This window comes from Dipodomys ordii, unplaced genomic scaffold (assembly GCF_000151885.1).
Source record: "Dipodomys ordii isolate 6190 unplaced genomic scaffold, Dord_2.0 Scaffold114, whole genome shotgun sequence".
Taxonomy (NCBI): domain Eukaryota; kingdom Metazoa; phylum Chordata; class Mammalia; order Rodentia; family Heteromyidae; genus Dipodomys; species Dipodomys ordii.
In genome coordinates this window covers 4,796,702-4,818,784 of record NW_012267330.1, presented here as the reverse complement: position 1 = coordinate 4,818,784, position 22,083 = coordinate 4,796,702, and positions in this window count along the sequence as shown.

Here is a 22,083-nt window from a genome sequence, read left to right as displayed (position 1 = left end):
CTTGAAAACACATAGGCACATACCCTGCAGGATTTCTATGTTGCTTTTGTTATTTGCAAGTATAGTAGTCATCTCCCAACCTCCTGCTATCAGTCTTTTTTAGGAATCAGCTTCATTTTTCACAATTCTGAAGTTATGTTATCATCCTGAACTTACAGACATTAAAGCTCATGGATATCATGCAATTTCCAAGGGTCACAGAGTCAGACTACTAGAGCAATGTCTATTTCACCCCAAAAGGCTTGTTCTTTATACTGATATGTACACCCCACACAGAGTCCCAACAGCATGTTAAATCATTTTTTAAAATATCGTTTTAATACCTACAACATTTGAATTCTATTTTGAATTTTTAGTTATCTGTATTTAACTGGTCAAAGGCACAAAATAAGTCTTGGGGTTGGAAGAAACCCTGGATCTAATCAAATCTAACTCTAGACAGGACATGCGACCTTTTCTATAACATCACTGAACTTCCATGCATTGCTTTGCTATTCTAAGTGTAGGAAAAGTTATTTATTCACATAGAGGAATTCCATTTGCAAAATAAGTCCTCAGCAAAGCAAATATGAACCAAATAAATGTCATAAAAATGTTAGACTGTACATTTTATGCCAAAGAACAGTGTTCCAAAATAAAATTAGGCTAAGGAAATACTATATTTTCAAAAGAAAATCTGGTTGGGAGCATGGAAAAAATATTTTTCTTCCCTTCACTATTACTGACATACAATTTTATAGCTTCTCATTGAGGAAAATATATAACTTGCACACAGCTAGGGCACAGATACATGAGTTTGAAGACATGGCCTCTCTGGCTTGTCAGCTCTTTTATTTTGATAGGCTGGTGAGAGATGATATGAGCAGCAACAACACAATTTAAAAAGGGAACAAAATGTAATGTCAAAGATCATCTGGATTCAAATGTCATCTCCTGAGCTATGTGAAATTAGACATCTTATGTCCTTTGAGTCTCTGTCTCCTCATCTGGAAATAGAAAAACAGAAATAATTTACAGAATTCTTAAGAAAATCAGATGAAAAGAGATGAATTGATATGTGCAAATCTTCTTTATTAACAGCACAGTACTGCAAAATACGGATACTGCAGGACTTCAATGAGAATTAGAGAATGTGAAAATATGATTAAAGATTGACTTAAAGAGGCAAGAATTAAAACAAATGTGAATATCAGAATGGCAAAATAAACATTGAAGAGAAAAACTGCTCTGTGTTCTGGATTTTTTTAAGCATCTTTATACCTACTATTACTCAAAAAGACATCAGAAACTTTTAAAGTTACAGTAAGCAGAAAATCGGATGTTGATCTCAACAAATGCTTCTTGTTAGAATTTGGAAACAATACACCTGGGCTTATAGTTCCTTGACCTATGTTATGATTTGGGTTAATGAAATGACCAAATGGATTCTCTTTCCTCTCATAATATAGGATGATAAATTCCTTTCCTCCTGAATCATTGTTGAGAACTGAGAAGGCATCTGTGAAAATGTGTTATGAATATGTTAGCTTTTAGCATGATTCTGGTGATAACTATAGATGTTAAAAAATTAGGTTCACAATTCAGTAGGTGACAGAAGAGCTGAAAAGTTTCACTAGGACCTAATGATATTTGAAGCATGAACCAAGGAACAGTAGAACAAAGTTTAGGATAAAAAAAAAACCCTTTGGAAAAATATACTCATTCCCAGCAGGCAGTACAATTAAGACTTTGGCTCAAGGAGAAAGAAAAAGCAAAAAGCTTCATGAAATCAAGCTAAAGTCCAGAGTTGCAGATTCTAAATACATGCTTGGAATTTGTTGTCTGAGTTTGAAAATTACACCCATTAACCTGAAACAGGACAATCATAAAATTAAAAACTAAAAACTGTTCTGTAATAAGAAACAAGTTTTTCACTTCTAGATTCCATAGCTTTACAGTATAGTCCAGTGAGATTATTATGGCAACATAATTCACATAGAGACATGGCAACTTTATTTTCACGACTTCTAGTACAGCCATATCACTCTTTTGCTGCCTCATAGACATAATTTACTAATGTCTTCTGGGGAATAGATAATCATTTCAATTTTCTGGTAGGGAGATATTTGTTTGCTTACTGTCTAGCATCCTCCCTTTTCTTTCTTTTTTATTTATTTTAAGGTTCAATGAATATATTTTTTCCATAACAATCACAGATTTATATGTTACAGAAAATATTTCATTGAGTCCTTGTGGACAGGACATGGAAAAGTTCCAGAGTGTTGTTCTTTTTTTTTTTACTGCATTGTTTGTAGTTCTTTTTTTCTTTCTTTCTTTCCTTCTTTCTTTTAAATTTAATTTTACTGTCAAGGTGATGTACAGAGGACTGACAGTTACATGCATAAGGTAGTATATACTTTTCTTATACTTGTTACCCCTTTCCTCATTTTTCTTCCCCATTCCCCCAAGATGTAAAGTTCATTTCCAACATATTGTCTCGTGAGCATCACTGTTGCTTTGGTGTCCTTTGTCTCACTATTTCATTTTTCCCTTTCCCTTCCCCATTGCAAATAAATGTATATACAATACCCAGGGTACCAAAATCAGATACAGTGACAGCAAGGTATAAAAGACCATCTTTCAAGATAGAATGTTCCCACAGACACAGCAATAAGAGACCTCCCATTTAAGAAAAGCCCAGGACCAGATGGATTTACAGCGGAATTCTACAAGGCCTTCAAAGCAGAGCTCACACCAATACTCCTCCAACTCTTCAATGAAATTGAAAGAGAAAGCTCACTACTAAACACATTCTATGAAGCTGTCATAACCCTCATCCCCCAAACCGGGCAGGGACTCATCAAAGAAAGAGAAGTATAAACACATTTCTTTGATGAACATAAATGCAAAATTTCTCAACAAATTTTGGCCAATCGACTTCAACAATTCATGGGAAAAAATCATACACTAAGGTCAAACAGTATTCATTTCAGGGAAGCAAGTCTGGTTCAATATATGCAAATCAAATAATACAATCCATCACATCAACAAAAGCAAGGATAAGAACCACATGGTTATCTCAATAGATGCAGAAAAAGCATTTGACAAGATCCAACACCCTTTTATGATGAAGGCTCTGGAAAAATTAGGAAACCATGGAACATTTCTCAACACAATAAAGGCTGTATATGACAAACCTACAGCCAGCAATTATACTTAATGGTGAAAACTAATGCCATTTCCTTTAATGTCAGAAAGGAGACAAGGATGTCCATTCTCTCCACTTCTCTTCAATTTAGTATTAGAATGCCTAGTTACAACAATAAGACAAGATGCAAACATAAAGAATATCCAAATAGGGAAAGATGAAGTAAAACTCTCCCTCTTTGCAGATGACATGATCTTGTATTTAAAGAATCCTACTGACTCCACTCACAAATTACTCAAGCTGATTCAAAACTTTGGTAAAGTAGCAGGGTATAAAGTTAACCCTCAAAAAATCAATGGCTTTTCTGTATGCCAACGTTGAGGAAAGCACAGCTGATATCAGGAAAGCAACTCCTTTTGTAATAGCCCCACAAAAACAAAATACCTAGGAATTAACTTAACCAAAGAAGTAAAGAACCTCTATGATGGAAACTATAAAAACCTGAAAAAGGAAATCAAAACAAAACTTAGAAAGTGGAAAAACCTCCCATGCTCCTGGATTGGAAGGATCAACATGGTGAAAATGGCAATACTTCCCAAGTCTATGTACAAATTCAATGCAATACCTATCAATATTCCAACATCATTCTTCAAGGAAATAGAAGAGGCAATCCAAAAATTCATATAGAACAATAAAAGACCCCAAATAGCAAAAATGATCCTTAGCTGGAAGAACAGTGCTAAACGAAAATCAAAACCAAATTTCAAACTCTACTACAAAGCCATAGTAATCAAAACAGCTTGGTACTGGCACAAGAACAGACCTAAGGACCAATGGAACAGAATTGAAAACCCAGAAATGAACCTACAGACCTATAGCCATCTAATCTTCATTAAGGAAACTAAAAAAAACAGAATGGAAGAAAGACAGTCTCTTCAGTAAATGGTGCTGGCAAAATTGGTTAACTACAGGTAGAAAACTAAAGCTAGACATATCTAAAAACTAAAGCTAGTTATATATATATCACTCTGCACCAGAATCAACTCCAAATGGATCAAAGACCTCAAAGTCAAAGAAGACACGCTGAAACCATTACAAGATGGAATAGGAGAAACCCTTAGCATAGGTCTCCTTAGCATAGGCTGAAATTTTCTTAACAGAGACCCAGAAACACAACAAATCAGAGAAAGGTTGGACAAATGGGATTTGAATGAAATTGCAGAGCTTCTGCAAGGCAAAGGATATAGCTAGCAAGATCAATAGAAAGTCCACAGATTGGGAGAAGATCTTCACTAGCTATACAATGGACAAGGGTCTCATGTCTAAAATATACTTGGCACTCAAAAAATTAAATCCCCCAACAACAACTGCCCAATAAATAAGTGGGCTAAAGACTTAAAGAGAAAATTCTCTGAAGAGGAAAGAAGAATGGCCAATAGACACATGAAGAAATGCTCAAGCTCCCTAGCCATTAAAGAAATGCAAATCAAAGCAACATTGAGATTCCACCTCACCCCAGTTAGAATGGCTATAATCAAGAACTCTAATAACAACACATGCTGAAGGGGATGTAGACAGAAGAGAAGCCTATTGCATTGTTGGTGGGAGTGTAAACTCGTTCAACCACTTTATAAAGTAGTATGGAGGTTCCTCAAAAGACTCTACATAGAGTTCCCCTTTGACCCAGCAGTCCCACTTCTGGGCATTTACCCGAATGATCACAAACAAGACCATGCTAAAGCTACCAGCACAACTATTTTTATTGCAGCATATTTACCATAGCTAAGATCTGGAACCAACCCAGATGCCCCTCAGTAGCTGAATGGATCAAGAAAATGTGGTATAAATACACAATGGAATTCTATGCCTCCATCATAAAGAATGACATTGCCCCATTTGTTAGGAAATGGAAAGATTTGGAAAAAATTATATTAAGTGAAGTAAGCCAGGCACCAATAAACATAGGTCCCATGATTTCCCTTATTTTCAATAACTAGTATATGTCTGAGACAAACAGAAACTGTCAAACAAGTTGATGTTAGGCGAAATAAACCCCAAGATAAGGGTTCAAATGGTTTTATTCATTCTTTCTTTCTTTCTTTCTTTCTTTCTTTCTTTCTTTCTTTCTTTCTTTCTTTCTTCCTTTCTTCCTTTCTTTCTTTTTATTGTGAGAATACCATACTGAGGAGTTACAATTATATGGGCAAGATAACGAGTACATTTCTTATCAAGCATTGTTGCCTCCTCTTTGTTTCCCCTCCCATCCCTTCCTATACTCTCCCCCCCCCACCAGATCCTCCTCCCCCCACCAAAGTTGTAAAGTTCGTTTTTCGATATAACGACTTGTACATCTCATTGTTGTAATGGGTCCACCTGTGTCCCTAGTTAAACGATTTGTTTTTTCCCTTCCCCTCCACAAATTATACCAACATCAAATACAGTGAAAGCAGGGGTTATACCTTGGGGGAGGGACATACTGTTTTTTTTTCTTTCTTGCTATTGTTTCCAACATATTTATAAGATGATTTCTTTGTTGTTTTGTATGTACCTCCCCCAGGATATAAGCTCTGCTTTCACTGTATTTAATGTTGATATATTTTGTGGAGGGGAAGGGAAAAAACAAGCTGTTTAAATAGGGTTACAGCTGGACCCTTTATAACAAAGAGATGTACAAGATGTTATGTCAAAAAAAAAACTTTACAACTTTGGCATGTGGGGGGTGGGAAGGTAGGAGGATGGTGGGAGGGGGGTGGAGAGTGGAAGGGATCGTATGGGGAAATAAAGGAGGCAACAATGCTTGATAAGAAATATACTCACCATCTTGCCCATGTAATTGTAACCCCTCTGTATGGTATTTTCACAATAAAAAAAAAAAAGATAGAGTCTTCCCCACCCAACACCCTTCCCTAGTCCTTGTGTTTTGAAATCAGGGCCTCAAACTTGCCAGGAAAGTGTTCTACTTCTTCAGCCACACCATTCACATCCACTTTTATTTAATTTCTCAACAGTGCCTTCTACTTTTGCACTGGACCATGATTCTCTACCCCTCTGCCTCCCATGTAGCTGAGATTACAGATGTTAGCCACCATACCAAGCCTAAGGAGCAATGTTGACAGACTAAAAATAGTAATATCCTTTCTTCCTTCAAAAGAAGGATTGGATGATTACCTTGGCTAATATGAGTTTGAATGTATTATCAAAAGAACTGAAGAGATGTTTGGAGCTGACTTATCCAGTAAATTTTAACTTGGCTTTCAAAAGAGTCAGCTTGTTTCTACATTTACTGTTTCTACAAATGCTCCTTTGGTTTTAGAAGTTGATTCATACATTTTCATAACACAACTTTTTGCTCAAGTGAATTTCTGTTTCTTGCAACCAAAAACAAAAAAAAGTAAAATTTTAACTTTAACAAAGCACTATCCCAGTTATGATTATAAAATGGTAAGAACAATACTACTGGATTAACTTTATGTTTCCATTGAGCCATTTACATAGGAAAAAGTCTAGCATTAAAGTTAACAAGTTTACACTCCCTGTAACAATACAGTAAGAATCCCTTTTGGACACATCCCCTCCAGCATCTGTTGTTATTAGAGTTCTTGATTATAGCCATTCTAACTGGGGTGAGGTGGAATCTCAATGTTGTTTTGATATGCATTTCTTTTATGGCTAGAGGGGTTGAGCATTTCTTCATCTGTCTGTTGGCCATTCTTATTTCTTCTTCAGAGAAGTCTCTCTTCAAGTCTTTAGCCCACTTATTAATCAGAGGTTGTTTCTTTGCAGGTTTGTTGTTGGGGGATTTCGTTTTTTGAGTTCTAAGAACATTTTAGATATATGACCCTTGTTTGTTGTATGCTAGTGAAGATCTTCTCTCAATCCATGGTCTTTCTATTGATCTTACCTGCTATGTACTTTTCCATGCAGAAGCTCTGTTGTTTCAAGCAATCCCACTTGTCCAACCTTTCTTCAATTCATTGTTTCTGGGTCCTTATTATGAAAATTTTGGCCTATGTAAAGGAGCCCTAGAATTTCTCCTATTCCTCCTGTAATGTTTTCAGGATGTCTTCTTTAACTTTGAGGTCTTTGATCCATTTGGAGTTGAGTATGGTGCAGGGTGATATATACGAATCTCACTTAAGCTTTCTACAGGTGTTTAACCAATTTTGCCAGCACCGTTTACTGAAGAGGCTGTCTTTCTTCCACTCTATTCTTTTAGCTCCCTTATCAAAGACTAGGTGGCTATAGGTCTATGGGTTCATTCCTGGGTTTTCATTTCTATATCATTGGTCCTCAGGTCTCGTCTTGTGCCAATACCAAGCTGTTTTGATTACTATGGCTTTGTAGAGTTTGAAATTTGCTATTGATATACCTCCAGCATTGTTCTTTCTGTTAAAGACCGTTTTTGCTACTCGGGGTCTTTTATTGTTCCATATGAATTTTTGGTTTGCTTCTTCTATTTCATTGAAGAATAAGGTTGGAATATTGATAGGTATCACAGTGAATGTGTAGATAGCCTTTGGCAGTATTGCCATTTTCATGATGTTAATCCTCCCAATCCAACTTCATGGGAGGTTTTTGCACTTCCTTAGTTCTGCTTTAATTTCTTTGTTCAGATTTTTAATGTTGTCATCATAGAGATCCTTTACTTCTTTAATTAAGTTAATTCCTAGGTATTTTATTTTTGTGGAGTTATTACAAAAGGAGTTGCTTTCCTGATTTTAGCTGCACTCTGTTCATTGTTGGCATACAGAAAAACCATTGATTTTTGAGGGTTAATTTTGTATCTTGCTACTTTGCCAGAGTTTCCAATCAGCTTAAGTAACTTAGGAGTGGAGTCCATGGAGTTCTTTGAATACAAGATCATGTCATTCACAAAGAGGGAGAGTTTTACTTCATCTTTCCTTATTTGGATCCTCTTTATGTTTTGCATTTTGTCTTATTGCTGTAGCTAGGCATTTTAATACTAAATTGAAGAGAAGTGGAGAAAGGAGACATGCTTGTCTTTTTCCTGAATTTAGAGGAAATGGCTTTAGGTTTTCGCCATTAAGTATAATGCTGGCTGTAGGTTTGTCTTACACAGCCTTTATTATATTGAGGAATATTCCATGGATTCCTAGTTTTTAGAGAACTTTCATCATAAAAGAGTGTTGCAACTTGTTGAATGCTTTTTATGCATCTATTGAGATAATATGTGGTTTTTATCCTTGCTCTTGTTGATGTGATGAATTTATTAATTGATTTGCATATATTGAACCAGTTTTGCATACCTAAAGAGAATCCTGTTGGATCATGGTGCATTATTTTTTCAATGAATTGTTGAAGTTGATTGGCCAAAGTTTTGTTGCAAAGTTTTGCATCAATGTTCATCAAAGAAATGGGTTTATAGTTCTCTTTGTTTGATGAAACCCTGACTGGTTTGGGGATGAGGGTTTTGATGGCTTTATAGAAAGAGTTTGCTAGAGAAATTTCACTTTCAATTTCATTGAAGAGTTAGAGGGATATTGGTGTATGTTCTGCTTTGAAGCCCTTGTAGAATTCAGGTATAAATCCATCTGATCCTGGGCTTTGCTTGGGTGGGGAGGGGGTGTCTCTTATTGTCTATTCTGATGCTTGATATGGGTCTGTTAAGTTGTTTTAAATCATCTTGGTTTAGTTTGGGCATGTTGATATTAGAAAATTCATCCATTTCTTCCAAATTCTCAAGCTTATTAACATAAAGGTTTGAGAAGTATTCTGTTGTAATGTACTGAAACTTGGTTGTTTCTTGGTGAGGTTACCATTCTCATCTCTGAGTTTGTTTTTTTGGCTGTGTTCTATTCTTTTTCTAATAAGATTTGCTAAGGTCTGTCAATTTTGTGAATTTTTTAGAAGAATCAACTCCTTGGTGATTCTATGTCTTTTTTGGGACTCTAATTAATTTAATTCTGATTTAATTTTAATTATTTCTTTCCATCTACTGGATTGGGGTTTAGCTTGTTGCTCTTTTTCAAGGAGCTTCAGGTGCCTTGTTAAATTGTTGTTTTCAGATTTCTCCAATTTGTTGATGTCGGAACTCAGAGCTATAAACTTGCGTCTGAGTACTGTCTATGCTGTGTCCCAGAGGAGCTCGTGATTTCTGTGTTCACTTTTGTTAAATATCATGAATATTTGAATTTCCTCTCTCATCTTTTCTATGACCCACCAGTGGTTCAACAGTGTGTTTGTTCAGCCTCCATGAGTTACAGGACTTTCTTTGGTGGCTTTTGATGTTGAGTTCTAATTTTATTCCCTTGTGGTCTGACAGAATGCATAATTTCAATGTTTCTGAAATTGGACAAATTTGCTTTGTGACCTAAAATGTGGTCTATTTTGGAAAATGTTCCATGTGCTGCTGAGAAGAACATGTATTCTGATGCTGCTGGGTGAAATATTCAGTAGAAGTTTGTTAAATCTAGTTGATCTGTGCAGTTGTTTAGGTCTGAGGTTTCTCTCTTGAGATTTTTCCGCATTGATCTAGCCAGTGGGGATAGTTGCATGTTGAACACCCCAATAATTAATGTCTTTGGATCTATGTATGATTTTGGGGAAAGTAGTATTTCTTGGATAAATTTTGGTGCTCCTTTGTTTGGAGAATAGATATTTAGAGTTGTAATATCCTCCTGAAGAAGAGGTCCATTAATTAGTGTGTAATTTCTTTCTTTATCTCTTCTCCTAATTTTAATTTGAAGTCTATTTTATCTGGTATTAAGATTGCAGCACTCACCTGTTTATAGGGACATTTGTTTGGTAGATTTTATTCCAGTCTTTCAGAATATGTTTGTTTTTGTGGGCAAGGTGTTCTTTTGAAGGCAGTAGATAGAAGGATCTTGCTTTTTGATCCAACTAGACAGTCTATGTCACTGAATTGAAGACTTAAGTCCATTAATATTGAGAGTTAGGGCTGAGAGGTGTTTGGTAGTTCCTGCCATGTTGTCCAATTTCTTGGGGGTTGTGCCAACTGGGTCCTTCCTATGCTCTTTGTTTGGAGGCTGTTTCTTGGCCTTTATTTTCCTTTGCTTGTGCAGTACATGTTTCCTTTCTATGTGCAGTACATGTTTAAGTATCTTTTGTAGGGATGGTTAAGTGGAGGTATATCATTTTTATTTTTCTTTGCTGTGGAAGGTTTTCATTTGTCCTTCTGTTATGAAGGAGAGTTTCACTAGCTACACTATTTTAAGGCAGGCATCAACCAGAGCCCTGTAGTTGCACAGATTGTTTGACACAGTCAAAATGAGTACAGACACAATCTATTTCAACAGTTACAATCTAGTTAACAACAAACAACTAGGGATCAATGGACTAATAAAAATCAAAGAAGGAGTCCACAGACCAGAAATCAATAGGTTTAGGGAGAATTGTGAGGATAAGATTGGAGGAATGTAGGGAGGGAAAGTGAGAGAGGGATTCAGAGAGAGAGATGGGATAGAAGGAAAGGAGAATAAAGATAAAGAAAAAGGAAAACAAAGATAAAAAATTTTAAAGCATAAAGAAATAATTCTACAATTAGAGGAATTAAGGCTGGGAGTTTGTGAATTGAGTAATCAATATCTGAATTAAGTATGCGCACAATGAAGGATAGGTCTAATAATTGAGGTCAGGTATATATCTAGGGATGAACAGAACAGCAATTAAGTAAGGCAAAAAAAAAGGACCAAATGGGAAAAGAACATAAATTTAATATTAACCAAAAAAAGAAACAACAAATACAGCAAAAAAGCATACCTAAAATAAAAATGAAAATAATAGCAACAGTTTTAAAAAATAGGTAGAAAAAAGAGTTCTTTGAAGATTTTTTTGGGGGGGGCAGATCTTGTGTCTCCCCTGTGTCCATAACCAGTCTCTTGGTGGAGTCTCTGGTTTGCTTGTGGTGTTTGGTTTTCCTGTGGGTTGGTTGGTTTCTTAAATCAGTTTGTTTGAGCAGGCTGAAGGAAGCTCTGCCTTACCAGGGAGTTTTCTGGGAGTTTATGTCCCTCCTCCCAGCCTAGTTGAGTGGGATGGCAATCTTCTTTGAGTATCACAAAAGAGGGAGGTGGCTGTTTCCTCTAGCTTGGAGTTGCTGTGAAGGAGCTAGGTTGTAGGTAGGGCTGTGGACTGTCAGCAAAATTTTACCCTGATGGGCTAGCTCCTGAGAGACTCAATCAGCCCAGCCTGGAGCCAATCTCAGGATTTATGTGTAACAAGTTTCCAATTGTTCTAGGGCTGGAGTTGCAGCCTGTGCTGAATCTGGGTAGGGTAGCCTCTGGCTCTGTTTACCCATTAAGGAGAGTCTGTCCCACCCATACGGAGCTGCCTCTGCTTGGGAGGGGCAGCATTCCCCAGGGGTGTAGCTGAGCTCCACTGCAGGTTCCTTTGGCCTATTGTCTTCTTCCAAGGCCTGAGTGTTAAGTGATAAGTGTTAGCTGCTTTGATCCAGTCTATGTTAGTATCAAAGATGGAGACCTGAGTTAAGTGTTAGCTGCTCTGGCTCAGTCTGTGTCAGTATGAAAGATGGAGTTCTCCAGTGGAGGAGGGGGGGGGGATACTTTCCCACCATTGCTCCATGAGGAGTGAGGATGGCTTGGGTGTACTCACACCTTTCCTTTCATTTCCTGGACGTCTATGCCCATGGTCTGTGACTGTCTGTGGTCAGCAAGATGAAGATTTTTAGTCCTTGTCAGTTCCTGTTGGCAGTGAGTAGAATCTGCTTACACACCACCTCTGGCACCTTTGTCCCTGCTCTCTCTGTTGTTATGTCTGCCGAAGCAGCAGACCAAGAGTGCTCGAATCTGTGTCTGTAACCAAGCTGCCTGAGTTTTTCCTCTCTGGCCAAACTCTGTACTATGATGACACACTTCGTGAGACGCTCTAGGCTTTGATTTTCCACTGGAACACTGAAACTGGTTTCTACGCAAGAGCTTCTTTAGCCCCCATCTCCTGGTCTCAAATGTTGTCACTCCACATGTTGATTACTTTGTGAAGTGAAAAGTATATTAATTAATGTGATGTGATTAGCATTATCTAATAGATGCAAACATCAAAATGTCAAGTAATATGCTATATTTATATAAAATTTTCCCCAAAGAAAATATTTAGACAAATGTTAAATCTTTTGTTATAAAGAAAACAAAAATTGAACTCCAAATAAACAAAATTAGAAAAGAAACACATGTACACACCTGATGATTAAAGGATGAACATTGAAAACTGCTGAGGAGAAGAGACAAGTAACATATAATGGCAATCTCATTTTTAAAAAAAAGAAAATATTTCTCAACACAAATTATAAATTCCATTTTAAGAAGGTCATGGATCCGGGTGCTGGTGGCTCACGCCTGTAATCCTAGCTACTCAGGAGGCTGAGATCTGAGGATCATGGTTCAAAGCCAGCCCAGGCAGGAAAGTCCATGAGACTCTTATCTCCAATAAAGCAGTAGGAAACCAGAAGTGGCATTGTGGCTCAAGTGGAAGAGTGCTTGCCTTGAGCTGAAGAGCATAGGGACAGCACCCAAGCCCAGAGTTCAAGCCCCATGACCCACCCCCACCCCCAAAAAAAAGAAGGTCATGGAGAAACATAATTTAAGCACTGCAAAATAACCATTGTCAACTAAGAGTAATGTACCCAATGAACCTAGCTTTTTTTTTAATTATTGTGAAAATACTTTACAGAGGGGTTACAATTACATGGGCAAAATAATGAGTACATTTCTTATCAAGCATTGTAGCCTCCTCCTTTGTTTCCCCTTCCCATCCCTTCCCATCCTACCTCCATCCCCCGACCCAATCCTCCCGCTCCCCCCCCCCACCAAACCTATCTTTTATAATTTAAGGAGAAATAAAAACCTTTCAGGATAAACAAAAACCAAAGATTTCATGACTGATTAATATTGCTGAAGATACTTAAGGGAATACAATCCACTATTTTTTTTTAATATTCAGGGAATAAAACCCTCTACTAGAAAACTAGATTAGTGAGTGAAACAGGAAGATAAAAGAAGCTTTATAAAAACAACACAATGGCAAGAATTATGGTATTCATCTTGATATTAACATTGAATGACAATGGTCTTAATTTTCCAATCAACAACATAGAATAACAATATGAATCAAATGACAAGTTCCAACCATCTTTTGCCCATAAGAAACTCATTTCACTGAAAAAACAAGCACAGGCTTAGGGTGAAAAGGTGGGAAAAGATCTGCTAAATAAATGAAGAACGAGGACGTACAGGAGTAGCTATACTTTTATATCTAATAAAATATACTTTAAGACAAATTGCGTCAAGAGCAACGAAGATGATCACCTCATATTAATAAAGTGAATGGTTCATGAATAAGAAATTATAATGGTTAACATATATGTATCAAAAGCAGGGTTCAGGTTCTTTAAACTCACACTTCTGGACTTCACAGTGCTGATAGACCCCTACACAATAATAATAGTAAACATCAGTACTCTAATCACCAATAGACCATCCAAACAAACAAACAAACAAAACTCAACAAAGAAACATTAGAATTAAATGATACTATAGATCAAATGGGAATAACAAAATACTCTGCATTTTATCTAATAGCTGCATAATGCACTTTCTCCTCAGCAGCCCATGGAACTTTCCTAAAAATAGAGGAAGACTAAGCAAATACAGTAAAAAAAAAAATAACCTCATAGGTTATTAGACTATAATGAAAATTTACTGCAGGTCAAGAGAAAAAAGATACTACAGAAAATATACAAACACATGAAGACTGAATTTATTGTTGAATGATTGTTGACTGATAGGTATTGTTGAATGATAGGTAGGCCACTGTAGAAATAAAGGAAGAAGTAAAAGTTTTCCTGGAATCTAACAACAAATGCTGGCAAGGATATTGGAGAAAGAACTTTTCATACAATGTTGAAGAACATGTAAACTAACTCAAACCAAAGTGATAATTTTCATAGAAGTTCATAAAGGAACTAAAAATAGACCATTTCTGTAGCTCAACCATATCAGTATTGGATAAATATTCAAAGGAAAATAAATATATAAGAAAGAAACTTGCATTCTTATATTTATTCTACCATTGTTCCCAACTGCCAAATTATGAAATCAATTGAGTTGACTATAAGAAAGAATGAATAAAGAAGATGTGGTACATATATGGTATAAAATATGTAATCATAAGGAGACACAGTGTGTCATTTGCAGGAAAAATAATGGAATTCAAAGACACCATAAAGAACAAGACAACCTATGCTACCATATGCTTTCCCTTATATGTAAAAGTTAGACAAAAAAGACCTTTATATTCATAGATTTGAACTTACATATATATTTTCTGTATATATATATATATATATATACATATGAAAAAATATAGAGCATAAGTCTAGCTAAAGGACTACATAGGAAGGGAAAGAGAAGGGAAAAAAGGGAAAAGATATAGAGTGAATAATTTGGGGATACATTGTATATATATATATATATATATATTTCATTAAAAACCAATGAAATTGAAGTTTTATCAGTAGGAGATATAAGGAGAGAGGAAAGATAAACAGACTCTGTTGGAAGAGCAGGTAATGGTGCTGCATTAATAAAGATGAGAGAGAATGAATATGGTTCAAATTGATTATTGGCATGTTTGAAAATAGAACAAAATGTTAAATTTATATTCACACCTGTTGAAGTTCCATCAGTCAACAGACAGGGGATAAGGGAAAGTGATAAATGCAATGGGATTGTTGTATTTTATGCCTGAATGAAAATGTCACTAAGTAAATAATTACACTTGGGCATGATTAATTGAACAGCAGTCTAAACAAATACACAGTGAGAGAACAAAGGAGAATATTCTTGGAAGAGGACCACAAGGGCTCAATAACTTTGTGCATATGATCACATAAAATAATGCTTATAGAAATGAACTCCAAGAAATGAAAACAAGAGGTTTTTTGTTGTAATGTTTGTGGTTTTTTTTTCTTTCATTGTTTTCTTTGGGTTATTCCCTTCTATCACTGTTGTTCATTTCTTTGTTTAGTATATAAGTCTATCTGACTTGGGAAGGGAAAGGGAAGCACAGAAACAGTGGGCCAAGGGGTGAACCAATTCAGCAGCGAAACCTCTAGGCACTATGTTAGAAATAAATTTTACAACTTGTGAGGGGGGGAAGTTAGGAGGGGGAAAAGTGGGAGAGATGAGGGAGGGAGTGACACTGATCAAAAGAAAATGTACTAATTACTTGACTTATGTAACTGTAACCCCTCAGTGCATCACCTTTACAATAAAATTTTACAACATTTTTAAAGACATAGACACAAGAGGTCTTTCTTTGTCATTGTTGTTTTCAATGTACTTTGTGATTTCTTTTTTCTTTTATGTTTTTCCCCTATGGTTTATCCCCTGTTGTCACTGTATTTGATTTTGGTACCCTAGGTATTGTGTATATGTTTATCTGAATTAGGGAAGGGAAGGGGAACAAAAAAAAGTTGAGACAAAGGAAAAAGGGGGAACCAATGAAACAATAATACTCACAAAACACTATGTTAGAAATAAACTGTAGAACTTGGGGGGTGAGAGGTGGGAAAGAGGGAAAAATGAGAGAGAATGTAACAAGTTCAACAAGAAATGTACTCACTATCTTATTTATGTAACTGTAACCCCTCTGTACTTCACCTTAACAATAAAAAAGATAAATTAAAAAAATCAAACAAAGCAACAAATAAACCAAAAAATAAATAAATAAAAATTGTATCCTCAAAAAAGAAAATATCACAATGAAATTCTCCTTATATTGCATGTGTATGTATAATTAATTAATTAATAATCCCCAAGAAATTCTGGCATCACATGTTTGGAACTCTGATAAAGTCACTTTATCCAGTCAGAATCATTACTAGGAAAATACATTGGTAATTCATTCCTATTTCAGGTCCTGTGGAATGAGGTGTGACTGATAGTTTCTCACCTTCTTTACACAAATTCTATCTCCTTTTCCAGTCCTCCTTCACAATTCCACCCTCTTCAGTCTTCAAACTGATCATCATCAACAAATGTGGTAGGAAAATGTTTACCGTCCTGGAACACGCCATGCATGCCAGAAGCTCATTATCTAACTTGGAAATACCTGGAAACTGAGTTTCTCATGATTCTATCTGCATTTAAGAAAGGAACTCAAAGACTAAAATTCTTCAAATGCATTTATACCTTTACTCATTTGCTCATTTACTCTATACTTTTCATAAAACAACTCAGAGTACAAAGTATACACCAGGCACGGTAATAATATCTAACAACTACATTAACAAGTAAAAGATATAATGCAAGAGATTCGTTAAAATGAGGTATAGTGGAACATGCTTATGATCTCACTTCTAGGGAGGCTCATGCAGGGGAACACTTGGGCCCAGAGATACTAAACTCTCTTGGGCAAATAGCAAGACGTTTTATTAAAGAGAAATGAAAGGAAAAAGAAAGAAGAAAAGAAAGAAAGCTAGAGAGAAAGGAAGACCATTGTCTAATTTGATATTTGGAAGCAAGTAAATTCTCAACAAAAATTCTTTGATCTGTACTTCACAAGATCCAATTTATGAGGTCAGTTCACATTCTGCTTGCATCATTTGTCAGAAATAACATTAGATCTGAAGCAATAGCAGCAATTTTGATCTAGTGAAAGACCAGACAATGTAAGAGTACAGCAGACAACTACATCTCATTTTCTCTTGTGGTACCCAGTGACAATACAGTAGTACTCACTTTCATCATTCTCTCTGCTTCTCTTCTTCCCTCCCTCTGTATCTCACCAAAAGAGAACTTTCTATTTTAAAAAATAAAGTAGCAATGAAACAAAAATAAACCTAGAGGTTCCTTCCTTGGTTTACTACATGCAGCCACAGCTGCTAATAAATTGTTAACTTTCTACAACAGTATCACCTCTATTTTATGCACACATTCTTAATTTCCACCTCAGGAATCATAAGATGGCCAGTCTGTGTTTTAAAGCAGAAGTAAATTTACTCTGTAGATTATATACAGTTTCTTGAGGACATTTTGCCTGAGATAGAGGGTAAAAATTTTCCTTTTTGTAGAGCTTTAAATGGTTTTTATTACAATTTACTTTGGTTCTTTTTCTTTTACTCTTTTAGCCACTGTGAAGTATTGTTGTTGATGTTGTCATTTGATGAAAGGAAATGCTATTCGGAGCATAAATTAAGGGTCTTATGAGGGTTTTGTTTCCATATTTTACTTTTTTTTTAGTTTTGGTTTTTGCTTTGCTTTGCTTTTATTGTGCCTGTCATATTCATTTCAGCAGCCTGACTATCTCCAGGAGACGTTGTTTTTCATCACTTCTTACATATAAATCATCTAGATAACTATATATTAGAAAGGATGATAAATTAAAACCCACCATTTCAGATCATTGTTGTGTATCTGCTGAGATGAGGGGAAGAGAAGCTGTGTGTGATGAAAGGTTTCTCAGAGGCAATGAAAAGCTATCTAAAGTGGATCTACAGGACTCATGCACCCATCCCTCTGGTTTTTGACATGAACACACTTTTTATTAGCACAATAGTGTGTATTCACAAGATGTCTAGGTATTGAAAGCTTTCTTCAGACTTTCTGAAATACCTCTCTAATGAGAAATTAAAGCTAAAAGAGTGATAGCATCAGAAAGATTTTTCTTCTACTGGCTGTAGTTTGGGAAACAAAATCCCTGAATACTCTTTTGTGACAGGACTTCTTGATTACTGGATGCTTGGAGGAATTTAATGATGAGGCCATATGGAAGACTCAATTCAGGAGAGAAATTTGGAGCCTGTTAGCTATCCTCCTCCCTGGGGAAGTACTCAATACGAAGAAGAGGGGGAGGAAGCTGTTAGGATGTGTTATCCACCTATTTGACAGTGCTTACACATTGCTTTACTTTCCAGTATCTGATTTTCATTTCTTGAGCAAGTGCACTCCAACAGACACCTGATCCAGAATTGACCCATCTGATATTTCAGCTCCTAAGTCATAAGAAAAAGAGATAGAAAGCAGGTGAAAACAGGTGAATCCAATGTGCATAGTCACACAGGAGGAATCTGACTTCAATTATAGTCAGGCCATGTTGACTTCTTGAAGAAGCAGGGAGTCTACCACTCACTGTGGATATACAACCACTCAGTCAGTGCTCAAGTTACTTTTCTTGCCTACAGAAAAGCTGGCTAACACACAGCAGCCTAGTTTGTGAACATTTAACACATACAAACTCGAATTCATGTGTATTCTCAGAATAGGTTGGGTTCTGAAGCCTTCTGCCTGTGAATGTGGTGTGACTTTGTACCTGGGGCTAATTCACAATCAGCAGAGATCTCAACTGCCACATCCATCATTGTGTTGCATTTCTGGCCTACTGCTGAAAACCCAATAGATGCTAAATAATATGTGATGAATGAATAAAAGACATTTCTTCGTGTGTCTATTGGCCATTTTTAGTTCCTCTTCAGAGAAGTCTCTCTTCAAGTCTTTAGCCCAGTTATTAATGGGGCAGCTGTTTCTTTGAGGATTTTTGTTGGGGATTTAATTTTTTTTAGTCTAAGTACATTTTGGATATGAGGCCCTTACCTATTTATAGCTAGTGAAGATCTTCTCGCAATCTGTGAACTTTCTATTGATCCTGCTTGATATGTCCTTTGCCATTCAATAGCTCTGCAGTTTCATTCAATCCCATTTGTTCAACCTTTCTTTGATTTATTGTGTTTCTGGGTAAGTATTCAAATGTTTTTTTCTTTCATGCGATTGTTTCTAACATATTTATAAGATGATTTCTTGTTGCTTTGTATGTCCCTCTCCCACGGTTTAACCCCTGCTTTCACTGTATTTGATGTTGGTATAATTTGAAGAGGGGAAGGGGAAAAACAAATGGTTTAAATAGGGATACAGGTGGACCCATTGCAACAATGATATGTACAAGATGTTATGTCAAAAACGAACTTTACAATTTTGGTGAGGGTGAAGGATAAGGTGAAGGGATGGGGGAGGCTATGAGAAGGGATGGGAAGGGGAAACAAAGGAGGAGGCAACAATGCTTGATAAGAAATGTACGCATTTGCGCTGGGAAGGTGGCTCAATGGTAGAGCGCTTGCCTTGCATGCCTGAGGCCCTGGGTTTGATTCCTCAGCACCACATAAGCAAAAAGAAAAAAGCCGGAAGTGGAGCTGTGGCTCAAGTGGTAGAGCGCTAGCCTTGAGCTGAAGAGCTGAGGGACAGCGCCCAGGCCGAGTTCAGGCCCCACGACAGGACGCCCCCCCCCACAAAAAAGAAATGTACGCATTATATTTCCCATGTAATTTTAACCCCTCTGTACGGTATATTCACAATAGAAAGAAAGAAAGAAAATTTCAGCCTGTGCCAAAGAGCCCTAGAGTTTCTCCTAGTCCTTCCTGTAATGTTTTCAGGGTGTCTGCTATTACTTCAAAGTCTTTGATCCATTTGGAATTGATTCTAGTGCAGGGTGATATATAAGGATCTAGTTTTAGTTTTCTATAGGTGTTTAACCAATTTTGCCAGCACCATTTACTGAAGATGCAGGCTGTCTTTCTTCCATTCTATGTTTTTGGCTCGCTTATCGAAGATTAGGTGGGCACAGGTCTGTGGGTTCATTTCTGGGTTTTCAGTTCTATCCCACTGGTCCTCAGGTCTGTTCTTGTGCCAGTACCAAGCTGTTTTGAGTACTATGGCTTTGGGGAACAGTTTGAAATTTGGTATTGATATACCTACAACACTGTTCTTCCAGCTAAGGATCATTTTTGCTATTCAGGGTCTTTTATTGTTCCATATGAATTTTTGGATTACTTCTTCTATTTCCTTGAAGAATGAGATTGAGGTATTGATAGGTAATGCATTGAATTTGTACATAGACTTTGGCAGCATTGTTATTTTCACGATGTTAATACTCCCAATCCAGGAGCAAGGGAAGCTTTTTGACTTCCTTAGTTTTGCTTTAATTTCCTTTTTCGGGTTTTTTTAAGTTTTCACCATAGAGGTCCTTCACTTCTTTGGTTAAGTTAATTCCTAGGTATTTTTTTTGGTAGGGCTATTACAAAAGGAGTTGCTTTCCTGATTTCAGCTCCACTTTTCTCATTGTTAGCATACAGAAAAGCCATTGATTTTTGAGGGTTAATTTTATACCCTGCTACTTTTTTAAAGTTTTGAATCAGCTCAAGTAACTTGGGAGTGGAGTCCATGGGGTTCTTTAAATATAAGATCATTTCATCTGCAAAGAGGGAGAGTTTTACTTCATCTTTCCCTATTAGGATCCCCTTTATTTTTGTATCTGTCTTATTGTTCTAGCTAGGTATTCTAGTACTAAATTGAAGAGGAGTAGAGAGAGCGGACATGCTTGTCTCGTTCCTGAATGTAGTGGAAGTGGTTTTAGCTTTTTGCCATTAGTTATAATGCTGGCTGTAGGAGAAACCACTAATTTTCATTGGCTTCTTTTTTTTAAATTTTTTTCTTGATATATATTTTTATGGTAAAGATACTATACAGAGGGGTTACAGTTACATGAGCAAGGTAATGAGTCCATTTCCTTTTTTTATTTTTTATTTTTTTTTTTTTTTTTTTATTTTATTTGTGAACATACTGTACAGAGTGGTTACAATTACATGGGCAAGATAATGCATACATTTCTTATCATTGGCTTCTTTTATCAAATTCTCATGTAGGCCTGGTGAAAAGAGTGTTCTTTCTCTCTGCTGACATGTTGGAAGTCCTTACACCTTGACACAGCACAGGACAAACTACCCTAAGGTTCTGTTTTCAGAGATCACTTGGCAATCTTCTCTGTAACTGGAAGATGCAAATATGTTTTTACACAGTGATCTTACCGCTGTCATTTAGCATTCTGCAGTATGTCCCCCTGACAGTCATTTGCAGTATAAATTCGAGTCACATCCCAGCAATTTTGTGATCACTCTTACTGTAAAGTCACCTTGTAGGCTGCCTCTGCCAGGCTGTGATAATTTTTCAACTTTATCATGAAGCTGATTTGTTTTCCATTTGCTTGTTGATGAATTTTCTTGTTAACCAGAGCTATTTGTTCAGTGGCTAGTAATAAGTTCAGGGAATCCTTTACAGAACAAATCTTGTAAGCCAACAGAAGTAACAGGTAAAACGAATGAGACCCAGCTCTCATTGTTCATTCCACAGCTTCTGTTCCAGAACTTATCAATTTATTTAACTGATAAGAGTAGCTAGTTCACAACAAAATCTTGGAGCATGAAAAACAATACATCTGTGTCCATTACTTATTCATCCCCAAGTCACATGAATGAAAAACGTTCACTATTAACACCAGAACAGCAATGTTTTATGACAATTGTGCCATTGCTTCCTTTATCATTCACCCCACAGGGTGCTGCATGCAGAAAACAAATGTCAGCTGGGTAATTAGTTATTAGGAACGCCTCTCCCAGAGCACAGGTATGGGAACTGGAGCAACTAGCCTGTGACTTTTGGCATCTACATTCTAGAAACTACACACTGGAGCTAGACTACTCAAAGTAGTCTACAACTATTAATACATTCTATAAGTCAATGGTGCCATGATCGACACCCCACATTATTTAACTTAAGTCATCATTCCACAGTGACACAATCACATTAAGTCAATATTTAGAATTAAAAATATAAAGTTATTGTTTCATATCCTCCCAAATTACTCCCTGTTAAGGTTTGTGTGGAGTTAAGTCCTTTGCAAATTGACCAAGATTTATTACGCATGCATATAAACCTATATGTAGATAGCTATAGATCCATGTATACACTTACACATAATGTACATATGTATAATTATATTCACATTATACATATAACTTAAGAAACTAACGCTCCATCTGCCATATTCTGGTTTTACCTTCTAATTACCTACCATGAAACATAAATCATTATTCTTCCCACACTGATTTTATTTGTTTTCTCTGATCAGTTTATTTT